This window comes from Melospiza georgiana, chromosome 9 (genome assembly GCF_028018845.1).
Source record: "Melospiza georgiana isolate bMelGeo1 chromosome 9, bMelGeo1.pri, whole genome shotgun sequence".
NCBI classification, from domain to species: Eukaryota; Metazoa; Chordata; class Aves; order Passeriformes; family Passerellidae; genus Melospiza; species Melospiza georgiana.
The window spans coordinates 19,156,991-19,175,918 of NC_080438.1; positions in this window are offsets into that span (position 1 = coordinate 19,156,991).

Here is an 18,928-nt window from a genome sequence, read left to right on the forward strand (position 1 = left end):
TCTACTTTATGTCTTTCATCAGCTGAACAGAGATAACCCAGAGCAGTCAAAGGGAAGAAAATAAAACTATTGTGAGAGAACAAGTAACCTGAGTATAAAATGCAATATTCTCAATGCAGGGTCAGCTATCTATTTTTAGGAGCAGACCTCAGGCAAATGCTAGTAAAAATGTGTTTGTAAATTATGGACTTTGAATAAAACGGAGCAGATTAAATATGCAAGTGATAATTTCTAGTGAGATATTCTATGAGAAGAGAAAAAAAAAAAAAAAAAGAAAAAGCAGAATTTTGCGCAGCTAGTAGGTGTTTTTTTTGCCCATGGGGAGATCAGCAGTTGAGAGAGAATTACAGTAGTCTATCTTGAAAAAATAAATCTAACTAAGCTGTTTGCCACTCTTGGCATTTTAGGTTCATTGGAAATATTTCATATCTCATCATCCATAATGACAGCAACAGAAAACAACTTTATATTTTAAGCTTTGCTAATGATTTTGTTGCTGAAGAATAAGAGAAACCTGATTTGTATAAATTGACATAGGCAAAGCTGAAGAAAACAAAAGAATAATGAAAAATAAACAAATATATAAATTAGTTTCTAAAATGCTATGATTTTAGAGCCATACCGATATACTATTTCAATCTATATTAGGCATATTAGATATTCAGCAAATATCTGCATAGTATAAAAACATATAAATGGTCAAATATCAATATTCTTCCAATCATCCTTGTAAGGAAATCTTTCCCTTAAAGGCTTTAGCTGAATTGAGATACTCCTGAAGCTTTCCAACAAACATTTTGGCCATCAGCTGGATACATGTTAATCAGCCATAGTGAAAGCATGGCTTCATTCTCTCACAGAGCCTCTTTCTTCTGATACGTGTTAGCTAACCTGTTGTTTAATTAAGGACTTGTCTGAGTTATAAGCTCAGACACTGACTTTTCATTAATCACTACTTAAAATAATATAAATCTCTAGTCATTCAGTTGAGATTCTTTGTCATCCAAGGACCCCACTCTGTTATGATAATGACTTTTTAAATAACTCAGAGTTCTAAACCCAAGGCTAAGCTGAAGACCACCCAAATGGTCCCAGAACCATCAGATGGCAGGAGCATTGAGTCTCATTAGTAATCAAATTAACATTAACTTTTTTTTTTGTGTTTCTACTTGTCTTTCATTCAGAGTAGTGCAATTTATTCAATGGTGTGACAAAGGCTTTAAGCCAGTTGCACATTTCTCATCCTAGGCTGGAACCAACTCTAATGAGAGCTCTTGTGTGTCCAGGATTTCTGCTCAGTTGTTAAAGAAAAAAAAATAAAGAAAGATAAATTTTGTATAAGAGGTTAGAAGAATTATTGCTTCTAAGGCCAATACATCTTTTTGACATAACACCAAAATGCCCTACATCCTTTTATATACAGGCTTGTATTTCACAGATATTTTTAATAGTTCTTCATAATATTTCTGATATTTCTATTTTTGTAAACTTACTTCTTAAAAGTCTTAAAGGGAATTCAGAATACAAGGCATTTATTGATAGAATAAAAATAAAACATAATCAGAAAAACAGGAGGAAGACATAGAGTTGTCTAGGATGCCAAAAATCAACCATTTGATGTAAAACTTAAATACTGGTTCTATCCACAAACTATCAAACCTAGTTCCAAGACAAATATTAACATCACAAGAACTTTTACAAAATACAGGCCAAAAAGCCATTGCACTATGGAGTAACGGAAAAATGTATCATTTGGATAAGATAATTCTGTGTTTGTAGCCTGGAACTGCTATGGTCCTGCTGCCCTGGCTGGTAAGTGGAAATTCATCTTTACACCACTTTTATTTTCCTGAAGTAAAAGAGATATTTTGATATATTGTACCTGACTCTAGTAGACAATGACTGATTAACTTATTTATTTATTTGCTTAATTCCCAGAAGAATCAGAGAATATGTTGAGTTGCAAAGGACTGACAAGGATCATTAGCTACTGAGGAGAGGCATCCTAAAGCTGTAGGACAACTGAAGTCTATACAATTAATGTCTAGCAAACCATACACACATTTTTTATTGTCTTGTGAGACAATACAGGTGAAGTATGAACATCAAATGTTTCTTAGCACTCCAGACCTTTCATATCAAAATTGAAGGTGATTTCCTATTTTAACTGCAGAACTATAATTTAGGAGTTTATAGTAATCGTGGTTTAATTTGTCTTGAAATGAGTGTTGCAGTCAATTTACCCAAGAGGTTGCAGTCTCTGTAATTTTTCAGACTACTTACCTCAAGACATGGAACAATCAGGACATGAGGCTGAACATCTGAAAGCACTGTTTCGCAGGTCTCCAGTGATACAGTTACATGAAATTGATGTAATTTTTAATCATAGGAACAACTTGTTCTTTCTTCAATTTATATTAAAAAAAAATTAAAATTATAAAGGGAGTAGAATTCTGTCTCTCTAAATGAAATACCTGTCTGTGTCATGCAGATGCTTTTCAGTACATGTTAATCTAACAGATGAATGATAAGTGTCCACATAGCCTCATGATTGAATTCACTGAATATTAATAGTCCATAATCATTTGACTTAGGAAAGGACTGCTGGAAATATTGACCACAGAATCTCTTCTAGTCTTTCTTCTATGTCAAAGGCAGATAACCACAAAAAAAATCTCTCTTCTTGGGTACGGTTAGCAGGAGGAGCACATGAGAACTGCCAAGACAAAGGTCTTTCAGCAGAACAAGACTTGGGGCTCAAAAGTCACAGCTGTTCTTCCACTGTCTGATTGCAGAATTCAAGGACATTCTATTGAAATGTAGCTAATGTAGCACATTGGCAAACAGCCAACTCACACTCAACACTATTTCCGTGATGATAAAGGAAACTTTTGCCTACCTGCATACGTAATGTTCACATGACAGGAAAACAATCAGGCACCTTTGAAAAGTTATAAACAAAACGTAAGTTTTCAAAGTTCCAGACAATTCAGTAGACAGAGGCTCAATAACTACTTTTTGTAGTAACTTTCTAGCGGTATTTGATTTCCTTTACTGGACAAGATACTTCATTCCCATGTGAACATGCACGTACATTTAATAAATTACTTTATCCACTCCTACAGTTATTGGCATTTAGTCTTCCTGCTGTAAAATCAGAACAGAAATGGCAACAAGGCCTTGAACTGAAATTACAAATGCACTTTTTCATGGGGTGTTTTTTGGCTTTGAAGGTACTTCTGTACACCCTGATGTTTGGGAAACTTGGTTCATATTATTACAACAGTATTTGTTCCCCTTCAATGAGGTTCAGATAGAGGTTTTGTACTCTCTCAAGTACAATAAATGTCACGATGCTCTTGTGTGGTTTTCCACAGTATGTGGTCCTGTACACCTCTTGCCAAGTTTTGACTGTACAGTCAAGATTTTTGGATAGGGTTACTGGAAGAAAACTGAATGAATCACTCTCTTCTGCTGTCTGTTCTAAGAAATCGCTTCTAGGTTGATTAGTTCAGGAAGCAGAAGAGTAATTAATCTCTCTACTACACTTGTAGCTAGAAAACATTGTCTCAAATTACTGAGTATGACAGATTTTCCTCTGTGCAGTTGTAGTTCTTTTACCTACCTCCCACTCTTTTGATAAAAGACTGCATGTCATGTTACAAGATGAACTTTTTTTGATTGTCAGCAAGAAGATTGACTTTAAAATACAGAATGTATGTACTATTTGCACTTCTTATGTGGGCTTGAAAAATAATTCAGTCATCTGTTCAAATGTGTTGAGTTTTTATCAAAACTAAGGGGGGTGGTGGTTGACAGTTGGACTCAAAGATCTTCAAGGTCTCTTCCAACCTTGATGATTCTATGATTCTGAAATAATTTAGGAGGAAAATAATTGGTATTGGAGTATAGAAATACTTGCCACTCTTGACTCATGTAGGAAAAGTATCTGTTTCCTTAGCTATGTGTACTTGTATGGACTTGCTGACTACTTCATATTCACATCATAAATTATGATAGCTCTGATTTGCCTTCACTTTAAAATGTAGTCTGTAGTTAAGTGTTACTGATCGTACGAAACATAATTATGTCTAAATTCCCACTTTGAGATTCTAATGAAAAAGCATTCATAATCTGTTCTATTTTCTACTAAAATATTTCTCTAATGATTGTAGTATATGCAGAATGTAATGTAGATACACATGTATCCAATTTCTTAACCATGATTGATGTAAATAGATTGGTGGTATTTGCAAAACACAAAGCAGGAAATTTGCTTGCTCCAGACTAAACAGAAACAAGGAGTCCCAACTTACTCCCATCAGCATTCAAACATGCACAGATGTAAAATAACTTGAGAGAGCGCACACAAAAAGGGGCTTTTTAACCTGATATATTTAATGTGTTTTTTGGGATTGATTTATAAAACTACGTCTTAATGGTCCCTGCCTCGTGAAAGTCTATACAAGTTCAGACTAGATCATATTCACTAAAAAAATGGAGCATAGAAATTTACATTCAAAATATGAAAACAATGGTAACATAATGTAATTATGTGGAAACATCTGAATACAATTATAACAATAGAAATTAAGACAATGCATGTCATTCCTGCCCCAGCAGGTATAGTGGATAATTTTTGGTTAGTATTTGAAGATCCACAGAGGTGTATGAAACATTTTGTGCAGAATCTACTTCTGAAAGATTTCAGGTAATATTTTGCATAGGTGCATCTTTATTCCTGTCTTACAAATGTCTGAAATTCATCCAGTATGCCTACCTTAAGTTATGCTATGCATTTATATTTAATTAGGTTTCGTTGATAATATCCATCTCTGAAACACTGTTTACATGTCTTAGGAAAAATTTCCTCCACTCAGAAATAATAGGAAATCCCATATATGTGATGGTTTTGTTCATTGAAGTGCTGATGTCCCATCCCATCACAGCGCCCTTTAGTTTTTCCATGTTCATTTGCCCTTCAGCACCAAAACTCCCAGCTCTGTTTCAGCCCATTGTTTCAGTTCCTGCTGCTTCCTGCAAGCACTTTCCCTGCTCTGGGCATGTTCTTCAGGAACAGGAAAGCCAAACAGCCCACAGGCTCAGGAGCCAAAGACCTTTCTTGCAGTGATCCTTGATGGAAAGGTCTGTACATTTTTATCCTTTATGTATTTTGACTGAGATGTTCTAAGGCACCATGTGGCCACACAATATTAGCAATGAGAGGGAGGATTTATTAGGTACTACACATGATCTCAGTTTCAGGTAATCTGAAAACAGTGTAGTCATAGTTCTCTTGCTATTAAAATCCAGGTCATAGTAAATTAGTGGTGGAAGGAAGGGCAGGAATTTAGGTGAGGGGCAGTGAAAGAAAATGGCTTACAGCAGAACCAGGAGCCTAAATTGCAGATTCCAGCTGGAAATCTGTTTCAGAAATCCTACACAAACACTAGTTGTTTTTGACAGTCACAGAGCACTTAAAAAAAAAGGAAAAAAAAAAAGAATTTCTATTTCTCTCTTTGCTTATCTTCAATAATATTAGCTTTAATTATTATAATATCATTAGTGATTCATTGCTTATATTTTAAAGGTGTTAATTGGAAAACAAACTATTTAACATCTATTTTTATATAGTTTTTAAACATACTTCTAAATATTTTAATTTGAATTAATTTCCCCAAATCACAGTTTTGCTGTTCTCTATAAAAAGAGAGAGTTATGCTTTCACAAGCGTGTTCCCATACAGGGCTTGCATACAAAAGGAAACTAAGCTAATATGAAACCACCACAGTATAAATTTAGGGTGTCATAACAATAATGCTTTATTCAGACCTTATTATTCCAAGACAAAGGTGTTCAAAGCAGATTAGGATAATGCACTTCTAAAATCCACACAAAAATGTAAAGAAGGATAGTCTTTGCTGAATAGCTTTTCCACCCTAACCATACTGTACTTCTCACATTTGTAAACCCTCAAAGTCTGATCCGTATTTCTGTAAAAAGAGATGTGAAAAGTGGTATTCAACAGCAATGCAGCCTGAAAACATCAAAATATTGCATCAAATGCATTCAGAAATTAATTAATTATGAAAAAAATGGGGTTTTACAATGTTTTATAATGATGCCACACAGGTGCTTAAATTACTCTAAAAATCTGTGTCTTGAAAACATCTGCTTCTGACTCCTTTGAAGTAGTCATATTGGTGAAAAAATTACTACTGAATTAGCCTTCAAAGCTAATAGAGATGAATATAGCCCTGGTGGAGCACTATCACATAAAAAAGGTGTCTACATCTCATAAATATATACATGTTCTTCACCCTTAATACAACGGTGTCCTTGAGAGCGATATTACAGCTGGGTTATTAGCAGGTGTTTTGCATGAAAAGTGAGGATAAGAGACATTACAGTAATTGGATCCTGAGCAATCTCATCTTGTGAAGAACACTCTTCCAGGGAAACTTACATGCACATCCACACCTGATGGTGAGTTCTTTTTTAATGTTCCGTTGCATTCACAGCATTCAACTCAAATGGAGTATAATGGCTCCATGTGATGAACTTCTTGACCTCCATGCTTGAAATTCTCCTCGATATCATCTGGAGAGGAAATTTTCACCTGAGTCTGAGCTCTAATTCACGTGTCTGTTTGTGCACAAACAGAGTGGTGTCCCTCCCCCCAGCTGTACCCCTAAGTTCCCATTGCTAAAGTTACAGGAGAAGATTTTGAAATGTTTCAATTACATTTGAAAAAATCTGGAAAGATCTCTGCGTATGGGACTCAATGTTTACTAGTATTTGCATCTTTCGAAGTCTGATAATGATGTCAAAGAGAGAGCTCACATTTAAGCTTATTGTCCAAAGCAGACTTTGCAAGAGCTTTCTCTCTATGTGCATCTTCTACTGCAGCCTTTCCACTCTGGCAAAGCAATACAGACTTCTTTCCCATTTTTGTTTACTTTTATAGAAGTTGCAAGTATTTAGTTTTGGATTCTCATTTCTTTTTTCAATATGAAATTAATGATTGAAATTTGCCAGCAATTAAAAAGGCTGGTAAGGGATGCATCAAGTGATTGTGGATATATAGGGATATAAAATAAGAATGGAATTAAAATAAAGCAGAGGCAAGGAAGGCATACAATGTATCAGTGGAGAAACACCATCGACTTTTCTACATACAGATTTTAACCTTCCCTTTTGGAGGAAAGCACAAGCAGTTACCAGGAGACTGCTGATAGTTCTCCAGAAAATAAATGGATCTCCTCTTGCATATGAAGCAGATAACCTTGGCAGAAGAATAAACGGGTTTCTACTGTCCATACTTGTATTAAACAGTTTCTAGAAATCACAAAAATTATATAACAGTCTCCTAGGACTAGCAAATGGATTAAACTGCAAGAAAAAAAAAGTGCTATTAGCCATGACAATATTAATAAAACAAGCTCAAAAGAGAAGAGACAAAAAAATGAAGATGGGTAAGGAAGTGACTTGGAAAATCTCAGGTTGTGTTTCACCATCAAGTTGTGTTTCACAACCAAGAACCAAGTAATGACAGAAAAGAAAAAGCTGAGAGTTATGCAAAAGTCATGGTGAGGTAGATCACAGAAAGGAATTAAGCAATACAGGACAGGTAAAACGATGGCTGCAAAAAGTGCTTCAGGAGGACAAATTTAGGAGTATGGAAATTTTCTGACTACAAAAACTGTCCCACTGCTGAAGGACATGAATGGAGGGAAGGTATGAGATTTCTGAGTAAGGCTTGCTCAAGACAAATCATACACATGACAAGATTTTCATCTGCTATAAATCCAGGAAAGTTCAAGCACGTAGTTTAAGCCCCCTCATAGATGAAGTTCCAACACTTCTTACAAAGAAGTTGATTCACACTACGAATCCACAGTTATCACCAGGTAATTAAATAGATGAGAACAGCCTTGACCCAGGGAGAATAAAAATAACAAGTTCCTAAGTGTAGAGAGTCTTATTCCACACTGAGTTTCATGAAGTACTTTTCAGCGGAGAAATTGGGCCATTTTTCTTATTTGCATATAACAGAGAACTTTGTAAACAAACACTTTTTAAAATCCATAGCCCCTGAAATGTTAAACAGAAATATGCTTGACTTACCAAATCATTAAAGAAAGCTTGTGAAAAATTAGTTAGCTTTTATTTATATAGTATCATCGCTGCAGTCTAGCTTCTATTGCACTAAAATATACTGAACATAAAATCCCTGTCCAGAAGAACTTAGAATATAAAGAAAAAATACAATAACTGGTAAACCACAAAAATTTTTCATGTTTAGGTATTTCAGAAAAACAGCCAAAAGTAATTTTATAAACTTCGCAAAACAATCCACCTCTGAGATTAAGAACAAGTATGAAAAATTTCAGCTGAAAGAATAATTGTTTGAGAACGTTAGTGGCAGCTGACAATAGAAAGCAATAATGGAAGTGCCTCATCAAGCATAACTATTATAATAGTAGCACAATGCTATAATGAGAAAATATCTAATTGTTTCTTTGTTTTCTTTTTTCTTAAGAGATCTCTAAAAAGATGCATGAAAGATAGAAATCCAGCATCTTGCCTTGCATAAACCAACATAGATCCATTTAATAAGGCTGTTTGAAAATTATGTTGCAAAATATACGTGAATTTTTTTCAAGCACTCTCTTTAGTACTCCCAATAAATATTTACTCTCCTATCATACATAGTCCAAACTTTCAAATAAATATGCTGAAATTAACTCAGTTTTTAACTTATTTTATATTTAATGATTTAATCAGATAAACATTTGCTGATGAGGAAAGCCAAAGTGTTGAAATCATATCAACCAGAATCCCAACAAACAAGCTTCTCATTAGTTCCCTGAACTGGTCCCCTTAAACTCTCTGTAAAATAAATGGCTGAGTTTCTCCACATTTAAAACAGTTTCAGGAGTTTCCATACAAAAGAGCAACTGTTTGCATGGGAGTGAGCCATGCTGTGCTGTTAGCATAAGATCATTGTAAGCAGAATGACACGGTGGAATCTCTTTTCTGAAGTTGCCAAAGCTCATCCTCCAATGTTAAAGTTGCCTAAACAGCTTTGATTTTGCATAAAAAGCACATTTATTGTCCATTATTAATCTGTGTATGGTCTGTTCCGCAAACACTAAAAACAACATCTTTTCAGCTCCATTAATTTTTCTCCTTCACATTTTCCATCAGCTTACATTAGTATGTACAGATATGGAATTTCCACACTAGATAGGCTTCGGTTTCTTTGCGCTTGAAATAAGACTGGGTTTTACAATCTTGCTCATTTTGAAGGATGAAGCCCCATTCTCCTGTTGGCCCAGCCTGGAGCCTGGCACTGGCTGCACGTGTTTGGATGTCAGAGCTGGGTTGTGGGGCAGTGATGCAGCTGAGGGACGGGCTGTCTCTGAGCACCAAATCATCTTGGGGCATCATCTTGGGGCATCATCCAGGCACCAAGTGGGATTATGGCACCACCACTCTCTGTGGTTGTTGGTGGTGACAGACCTTCATGAGCAACTTCACCTTTCAGTAACAGAAATGTTGAAACTTGCAAAGCAAATGACATTCCAGGAGTAATTTTTGATCAGGAACATATCTCCTGATTTGAACAAAGGTGTGGAATACTTTGCCATATTACAAAAAAAGAAATAAAATTAACCAGTATGGAAAGACTTTGGACATAACTTTTTTTTTTAACTCTTTTTTTACAGGAGCTAAGTTCAAAATAGTTTCTCTAAACTTGTAAAACTATCTATAGCAAATTAAAAGAGCACATTCCAGAGATACTGATAACCTACCACAAAAATTGCAAAGATCAAAAATTTGAAGACTAAACCCTGAGTAGCTGCAATAATGCAAAATGTCTTAACAAAGAATTGAAATTCCTGAAAGTATATCTACATTAAAATATCAACTAGATTTTGCTTTAGTTTTAAACAATGCTCTTTAACCAAACAAATTTGGTTAATTTGGTTTGGAAATTCTAGTGAAAATCATTAGCAGAGTGGAAAGAGTCAGGGTTATGTAGGAAATTATTACTCATTTTGTGGCAATGAGATTATAGTGGATTTTATTTACTGTTCCTAAAAATCGAGAGAAAAAAATTTAGCCAAAACGAAATGTAAATCTTTTGGCAAAGAAACATAATGCTTCTTAGCAAAAAACCTTTGCCTCCACTATGGCATTTTTAATTCTGTATCCTATCTAGTTTTTAAACCCCATACTATTCTAAATCACTCTGAGATTCTTCAGACTGTGAGCTCCTGAGACAGATACTTCCATTTGTAACGAATCTAACTCAAAATGTTCATTTGTTGCCTTTAGGGCCTCATAGAATAATAGTAACAGCAAAAACAACAAGAATAATAGTGACATTGACAATCAATCTGAAATCTAGGGTAGGATATATAAAATGATTATAAAGTGGTTTTGACACCCAGCGGTATATAACATTGTTTCTGAGACTATTATTGTACATCAGCTGATGAATATATTTTTATATCTATATCCTATCTCTCTACTACAGTGGGCAGCCACAACCATTTACTCTCATCATCTCCCCAAGTTAAATAAAATCTGATAGAAAACATTTCTTCAGGGATAAAAGGGAGATGCAACATTGTATTTGCAACTGCATAAAGTTCATGGGGAAATTTGTCTGTTAAGAGTTGCTTAAAGAATGAATGGATGCTTTATGTAAATCTAACCTTTCACAGAGTTCAGGCAGGAAATCGCACAATGAATGATGTGTTCCTATAGGTGTGAAGAACTGATTTGGTGTGCACAAGGTCAAAGAGAGGAGAGGTTCTTAAGTAATAATTAGTAATAGCTGGTTCATACGGGCAAATTGCACCTGCCTAGCAACAACAGTGTATTGTAAAAGTAAAATACAGCACATTAATGTGATGAAGTTTATGTTTCCACCATATCAAACATCTTCATTAACACTCTTTTACACTGCACATAGCTGAAGGGAGAAAGCAATTAGAAAGTTTCAGATTTTATGTTAGAGTGGGGAGTATTTGATCAGTGGTTTTACTCACTGAATAATGCTGATTTATCCTAGCCCACACTATTTAAGAAATTTATGTCCAAGTCCGTTAGTAGTTTCAACTAAAACTAGTAATTAGGCAAAAATTTATGTTTTGTTGCAGAGGAGTATTTTATGAGAAGATAAAATTTTTACTAAATGCCTTAAATTAAAAAAAGATATTACACTCAAACCATTTTCCCTGCTTTTCATTTCAAAGAGAAATCTAGAAAAATTTTTGTTCTAAATGTTCACCTCAGCCAACAAAGTGAAAAAATCAGTTATTCACACAACTCTGTTTACTAATGCTCTGTGTGGAGGAGTAGATTGGATGACTAATCTTGTTTGTTCCCACATTCCTCCTCCACTTGCTTAAATATCTGCTGAGAAGCAGCATCCTTGAGCTCCCAAAGTCTGGTGGGTTTTGCCCTGATGATCCTGCAGTGACAGCGTGGACTTTGAAGAGAGTGTGCCTGTACAAAAATGAACATGTTGCAAATACTATTAGAAAGGAGGTTTTCCATGGTAATGAAGAAAAGAATTTGGAAAGACACATCACCATTTCTGAAGAAAAACTCTGAGCCTGCCTTGTATAAGTCCTTTTAAGTTATGTAGAAAGCAAACTTTCTCCACAAAGATTTCCTGTAGCGAAATATTGTGAAGGCGTATGAAATTTAATGATTCTGGAAGGGATGAAGGTTCCTGGTTTTGCAGTTTCTACATGACTTTACACAGGCATGAACAATGTGTGTCAAGAAAAGAAAAAAACTAAAAGCAAAGAAATCCAGCTGTAGCCCAGGAACATGTACACAAGGTTAATGTCTGGGACATAATATAATGCCTGTGCAGAGAAACATCAAAAAGACTAACTAGCAACACAAGTGTGATGACTATAATTAGTGAATAAATTCTGTAAAATAGAAAACAATTATTAGATAGCAAGAAAATATCTGTATGGGTGCCAAATTAGCCTATGATATATTTTCTAACCCATACTTTCCTCTGCTTCTGCTCTTGGCCACTGTTCTATTCTGGGTGACATAGTACTTGGATCTGATCCTATATTCCTATTTTACACAAGTTGTACAAACCATGTTTCATAAAGAGAAACAATAAAATTGAATTGGCTACTCAGTATTGTATCATAAAGCCTAGATAGCTGTAAGACCTAACAAAGATCTCAAAATGTCATAACTTTGGTATTTTACCAAAATATAGTCCCTTTGAGGACACATTTACTTTTTATCCCTTACTTTTTTTTTTCTGCTGTCATGAAAAGGCTTTAAAATTACCTAAACCTAGGGAAATGGTGTGAATATCCACACACACCCCAATCAAAATTAAGCATAGAAACTTGCTGAAGTGGCTTTGTAAGAGTTTAGAGCAGCAGGACATTTCATACTATTTTTTTTGATATAAGCTTTGGTGTAAGCTTGTTATCCACTGATGCACAGTATAGGAGCATGTGAAACAGTCCAAGAGGTATCACTGAGTATTTAATGTAGGCACCCTCACAAGAAAGATATTGAAAATCCATTGGCAACTAAGACAGAGGTAACTTTTAAATCTATTAGTTAAATCTATTTCCCTTCTAAATACCCCTGATGCAAAATATGGGTAATCACATGAGTGTTTGTAGGCTAAAGACCCATGTCAATATTATCATTGTTAGAGCTGCAGCAAAGGGAATTTTCAGTTTTGATAAGTGCCTTAATTGTATCTCTATCCAGAGAATATAAAAATAATTTTAAAGTACTCTTCTCTTTTATGTTCCTCAGATAATCTGATATATTAAATAGACTCCTGACAGTGCTTTTTGACCACATATCCTACTGAATATATGATATTCTACTGTCCAGAAAAATCATTCTTATATATTTACAGACTTAATGAAAAGTCCTTAGTGAAAGACAGGACACATGGGATCTTACAAATGCAGGTCCTTGCACACTTTCTGCAGTGCTACTGTATTTTTATACATTAATAAAAAATGTATAAAAATATGAAGCAGCACATAAAAAAACAAAGCATCATCTGGAAAATTTTATCAGCAGTGAAGACATGAGGAATGAGGACTCAGAGAAGCTAAAGGGTGAGGTGATTTTTCCTATGTTATGTTGTAGGTCTTTGTCCAAGGCAGGACTGAGGAGTTCCAACTACTGAACTGCTCCTCACTTTTTGTTTTCCATTTTGAAGCCATTAGTATTAGGAATGTGCCCCACAGTTACCAGATGATAATCTGCACATCTTCTTAAGACCTGCAAGATCTATTCTAATTTCCCATTCTCAGGAATATTTTGGACAGCTTCTACTATTCTAAAAATAAACAAATCAAAAAAATATAATATATTTTAAGGAAACTATGACTTTCTCTCCTATCCAAAAATAATATTAATATTTTCTCCTTCACCCTGGATACATCTGTGGTTTTCAACCATGAGTATCCTAATCAAACAAAGATTTTTTTCCACACGGCCTCTAAGTCCATCGTTTCATGAGCCACAGAGTTTCAAATGACCCCTATACAACTGAGAAAACAATTAATTTCCAGTACTCACTTTTGGCTCTGGAAAGTCCCAAAATAACAGGCTTCAAAACTGCTAGAAGTTTATGTCCAAAGAGGAAAGGCTTAGCATGTCATTTTTTACATCTCCCTCTGATCCGTACACTGGTGGGCTCATCATAACCAAGGCACCTGGCCTGCCAAGCAATGGGAAGTGAAATGAAGCCTCTGCAAAAAATAAAAATCTAAATAATTAATTTAATTTTTTTTCTTCTATATTTTAAGTGCTGCATCTGAAGTATAGAATGGTACATAAAATGCTGTAGGAGGCTTTTGCAAATATAAGTTTGGGACAAGCTAGAGTATTGTGCATGGTTTCCCGAACACAGAGGCAACACTACCTGAATTCTTCCATATTCCTAATTTGCAATGTTCGGTAAATATTTTCTTGAATCTTTTACTATCTAGATATACTTTGGAACATAACATACTTATTCTTAAAATTTAATTCCCACTGAAACATTTTCAGGCAATAAAGAACCTTGAAAAGACATCTCTATTTTCCTAAAGATGCAGGGTACATGAAGATTTTTACTGTTGACCCCAAAGACAGTCTGTCAGGGATTGCACATTGGCACTGGGTGGATATAATGGACAGAGAAGCAAACAGGAAAGAAGAAAACTCAAAGAAAACGAAAAGAGGACTTAGAACAGAACCTAGAAAATTAATGCTAAGTGGAAAACTACAGAAAAGTGGACAATGGAAGGACAGTGATGGTGTTCCTTGCCTCTGGAATTTTAGAGATGAACATTAAAATAATTTTCCGATAGACTTCATAGTCCTATGCAACAACACAACACTTTCACAACAATACATTACAGAATGAACTAGGAATTTAAGTTCATCTCAGCTTAAAAATATAAAACTGAATATGGGGATCATGGGGAGAACTGAATGCCACTGGACCCAACTAGCTGTTCCTTTATTGCCTTTGGTATTCAGATGACATTTACTCTTACCCTTTTTTAAAATCCTGAGGGAATCACTAAATTATATATGCACATATATATCCAGTACAGAAAGCTGAAAAGTACAGTTTGCCTTCAGGGCCTGCAATTAGGGATTTGCTAAGTCAGCTATGTGCTGTCAGGGAATCAAGGAAATCTCCATTAGAATGCCATTAGGACCTGCAGAAAAGCTCTGCATTTCTTAGCCCCATTGCTCTACATATATTCTATTATACTCCAGAAAATTGCCATATTTTTGTAGAAACATGTCTTATTAATTAATATTATTGGAAGTTCTAATAGATTTGTTTAGATCAGCATAAATGCGCTTCAATCATCCAGCATAGGGGGGATTGAACTGGGCAGTCACCTGGCAGCCTTCCTTATTGGCATGTTGAGTCTTTGGCAAGAGTGGGCTGAGCACAGTTCACACATAACTGCTGAAAAAACATTTGATAACAGCAATTTTTAAAGATTTGCCCATGAACAGTCGGATCAATTTTAATACTCATTTGCCTGGTTTGCTCTCTGACCTCCAAATACAAATGTTTGTTCATAAGCAGCTGGTTCTTTTAATCCCTCCATCATTGTTGTGTGAATATTTATACAAAAGGCAAAAAGGGAGCAATACAGGAGAAAAAGAACAGAGCTTGATCGTTTATTGAGAATTTTTATGATGATATTCTTGGTAATTGTAATCTTCACTTTTATTTCACATTAAGGTCTAAGAACCAACAGGAAAGGTTGAAATTGCTGACATTTCATTAACTTGTAAATTTATGAAATGCGTTATGGAATTTTTACTAGGAAATTTTGGCAGTGCAAATGGGGAGCGTAAAGCCCTTGCTTTGTGATATACATGCAAAACTTCATGTGCACATAGTTCCATGTGTGCTACACCCACAGAAATGAAAGCTCATACATGATCTCTCGGAAAAGGGCGAGAGCACTGACTTACCTGGAACCTCAGTACTTTTTTCTTTGATCCAAAAGTTTTGAAGAATAAACTGCCAGACTTTTGTAAGATAAACTACAGGAGCTAGGTTTCCCTCCTGCTGGAGGAATCTCCTTTGAGAAGGAAGTATCCTGACATATCAAACTTGGTATTCAATCTACGTGAAGTTTCTTTACAATAATATTGTTTCAATGCATCTACTTGAAATTGTCACATATCGTATTTCTAACTTATTTAGTATTAATGCATGTAACACACTACACCATGCCGGTACATCCAGCTCTGTAGGGAATTTTTGAGCAGCAGTGTAACTTGGATCTAGCTGTTCTGTCTGCTTCAGAAAGCATTATGCTTCCTAAACCAATACAGATGGAAAGAAATTGGCAAAATCTAGCAGGATTCCATGGCACAGCTCATGAACACTGTAAGTCTGTCATAGGGTAAAGAACTTTGCCTCCAAAGCCTGTCACTTCAACAGCTCTTAGGAAAGATACAGAATAAAGGGATCTGCATTTTCTGGTCACCTACCAACTGCTTTCCTTTTAGGGTGAATATAACCTTTAGTATAGAATGCACATTGCACAATCTGCAGTGGTTTTTTCTTGGTAAATTTGACCATTCCCTTGGCATATCTGCCAACCTCTTTAGGAATGTGTTAGTTTTGTGGAAAGGCAGATGATGAATTTCATGTAAATAGTATAACAGGTTCAAATCATTCTCATGAAACATGTAAAAAGATGAAACTGAGAGCTGCCTCACATAAGTGATGGCACAGCAAGGCACTGCATCCAGAGAAAAATTTGGCTGAAAGAGTGGAGTGTACCCACATATTTAACTTCATTATAAAGAGGTAAGAAGTTGAACATGTCTACATTTCTTTTTTCAAGTTCCCCAAATAACTACTCCACAATTCAGACTAATGGCTTGTAAAGTTTCCCCTTAAAAAAACATAGCGGTTTTGAGCATAAAACAGTGTCTGAAAATAATACATTCCATTTTTATACTTACATAACTTAGAGACAATTAAACTGACATTTTTCCCATAACCTAATAAAAAAAAATCCAGTCTCAGTTTAAAATCTTAGCCTGCCAAATGCAAATCAGAATTTTTTTCTGGGTTGCTTTATGAATCCATGAAAATAGGATACATAACAAAAAACCCTCACAGAACTATAACTACAGAAGTGCCAAGGAGGCACTGGTTGGAATACAAAACATCATCAACTGATTTGCCTCTTCATTTATCTCCCTTGCTAAGTGTCCCAGTATTGAAAATGCTTTAGAATTTGTATAATTCATGTAAATTATTAAACACCTGTTTTTGTCCCATAAAAGAAGAATATGGAAAAATCTCTTCAGTTTAATTGATTCTTGGCCTGAGTTGTCATTATTTTCTCGTCAAATACAAAGAAACTGTAGTTCCCTAATGGTCAGATTTTGTTTGCAAAACACAGATGCTCAAAATCTGCCATTCTAAAATTGATCTACTTTTGGTGATTTTGCTGAGAAAATACCATTAAAACACAATTAGGAAGTCGGTGATGAAAAACAATGGCACATAGGTTCTCACATTTTACATTTGCCTTTCTTGCAGATGTGGTACTGATGGATAATGTAGTTTGGTTGGATATTTCCAAACTACCAGAGTTTTCTGGTCTGAGTTTTCTGATGCATTTATCAGTAAATTGCTTTCATGTGTCTCTCCTGTAAACTGCTATCTGTTCTGTTTCCACAGGGATTTTGGGAAGGTGTTTAGGAAAAGGGAAGCCCCTAGGAGAAGGTACACTGGGTGCCCCTCTGAGCTGTGGGTCATGCCACTAGTTCGGAAAGAAGATTACATGTTTCACACATAACAATTATTTTTGGCCTTTCTTTGTCAATGAGAGAAATTACTTTTTTTGTTCATATCACCTTGCAAATTAGACTAGTAGCATGCAGTCCTCTCTGAGCCAATTTTGAGAGCCTGCAGAGCTGCCAATTGCCACTCAGCACTGGGGGAAGCTGGCACACTGCCCACTAATCATGACCTGTTCACTAATGGGAGCAATTCAGGAGATCGTGACTGCTAATAAAATACATCCTGCCAGCTTACTGGGACCCCTTTCTTTCACTGTGTTCAGCAGCACTGCCTCAGCTGAACCAAACTGATCCAAAAGGAGCAACTCACTGCCCACCTGCCCCTGCCACCTCAGCAAGCAAGGAGCTGCTGTTTCTCAACTCTCTGGATGGTCCTGGCATGGCATTTACAGTGGAGTCCTGCAAGATGCAAAATATGCAAACAAACAGAACAGTCACAGTTTATTGGAGCAATTAGATCCATTCATGGTCTAAAAATTGTGATATTGTAATCATTCTTACAAGCTTTGCACTTTGTTGTTTCTCAAGGATGAGCTGAGTTTCGCACTTAATTACACAGCTTGTTCTGTATTATATTTCCCCATACAGACATTGGTTTGGCTCAATTTTCTGAATTTGCCATTAGACATTATATGTTATAGTTTTACTAATAGAAAAATAATGGATATTCAAATTAAATTATATTTTTATTACATTTTGAAAGCCCTCATTTGGGGGGCTCTAAGTTTGAAGGTTTGAACCAGCTTGTAGACGTCTGACCATTTGTTGAGTCCAGCCTCCTATGCTGTGAAGTTCTCTGTGGGAATATACAATCTGGAATTCAGCTGAGAGAGAGTAATTTTTTTACCCTTTCATTGCACTTGTCTAACAAACAGAAATTAGACTGAATGCATTGCACTCTGTGAGAGGAAAAACAGTGACCCACCATGGCAAGAAGGCTGGCACATGGCAATAGGCTCAGTTATTAGAATCAGCCTGATGCAGAGGAGAACTTGGCCTGTTACTAGAGCATTTCCAGACCTCATGTTGAATACAGAGGGCAAGAGACAGCAAATTTAAGCTTTATCAAAATTTCATTCTACTCTAGCTGAAGTGGACAGAACAAGAGAAAAGCAGAAAACTTTAAATGAAACTAGCCCCACTATATTTCTTGAAACAAACCAAATGTAAATTTTTGAGCGCTGTCACTTGACATGGTCAATTCCTGATTTCCTGAGTCCTGGTGGAACTAGAAAATTAATTACAATCTTTTTTTTTTTTTTTTTTTTTTTTATTCAAAACTCTGGTAGATTTCTGAAATTTTGTATTAAATGAAGAGAGCAGAGTCCTGATCTCCTAGCAGTGCATGGCATTCATTCATGACACAAGTTCATCTTCCTACACCTGTGGTTTTACAGTCCCTCTGTACTGAGCACATTCTCATACAGGTGTTAGGTCTTTTTCCTCTTTACACAGCACACAGAATGCCTTCAGATCTCTCCACATATGTGGACACTCTTTTAAGCCATCCCCCCATACCACTTGATTGTCTTTAGTTTGACAGTAATCCCCTTCC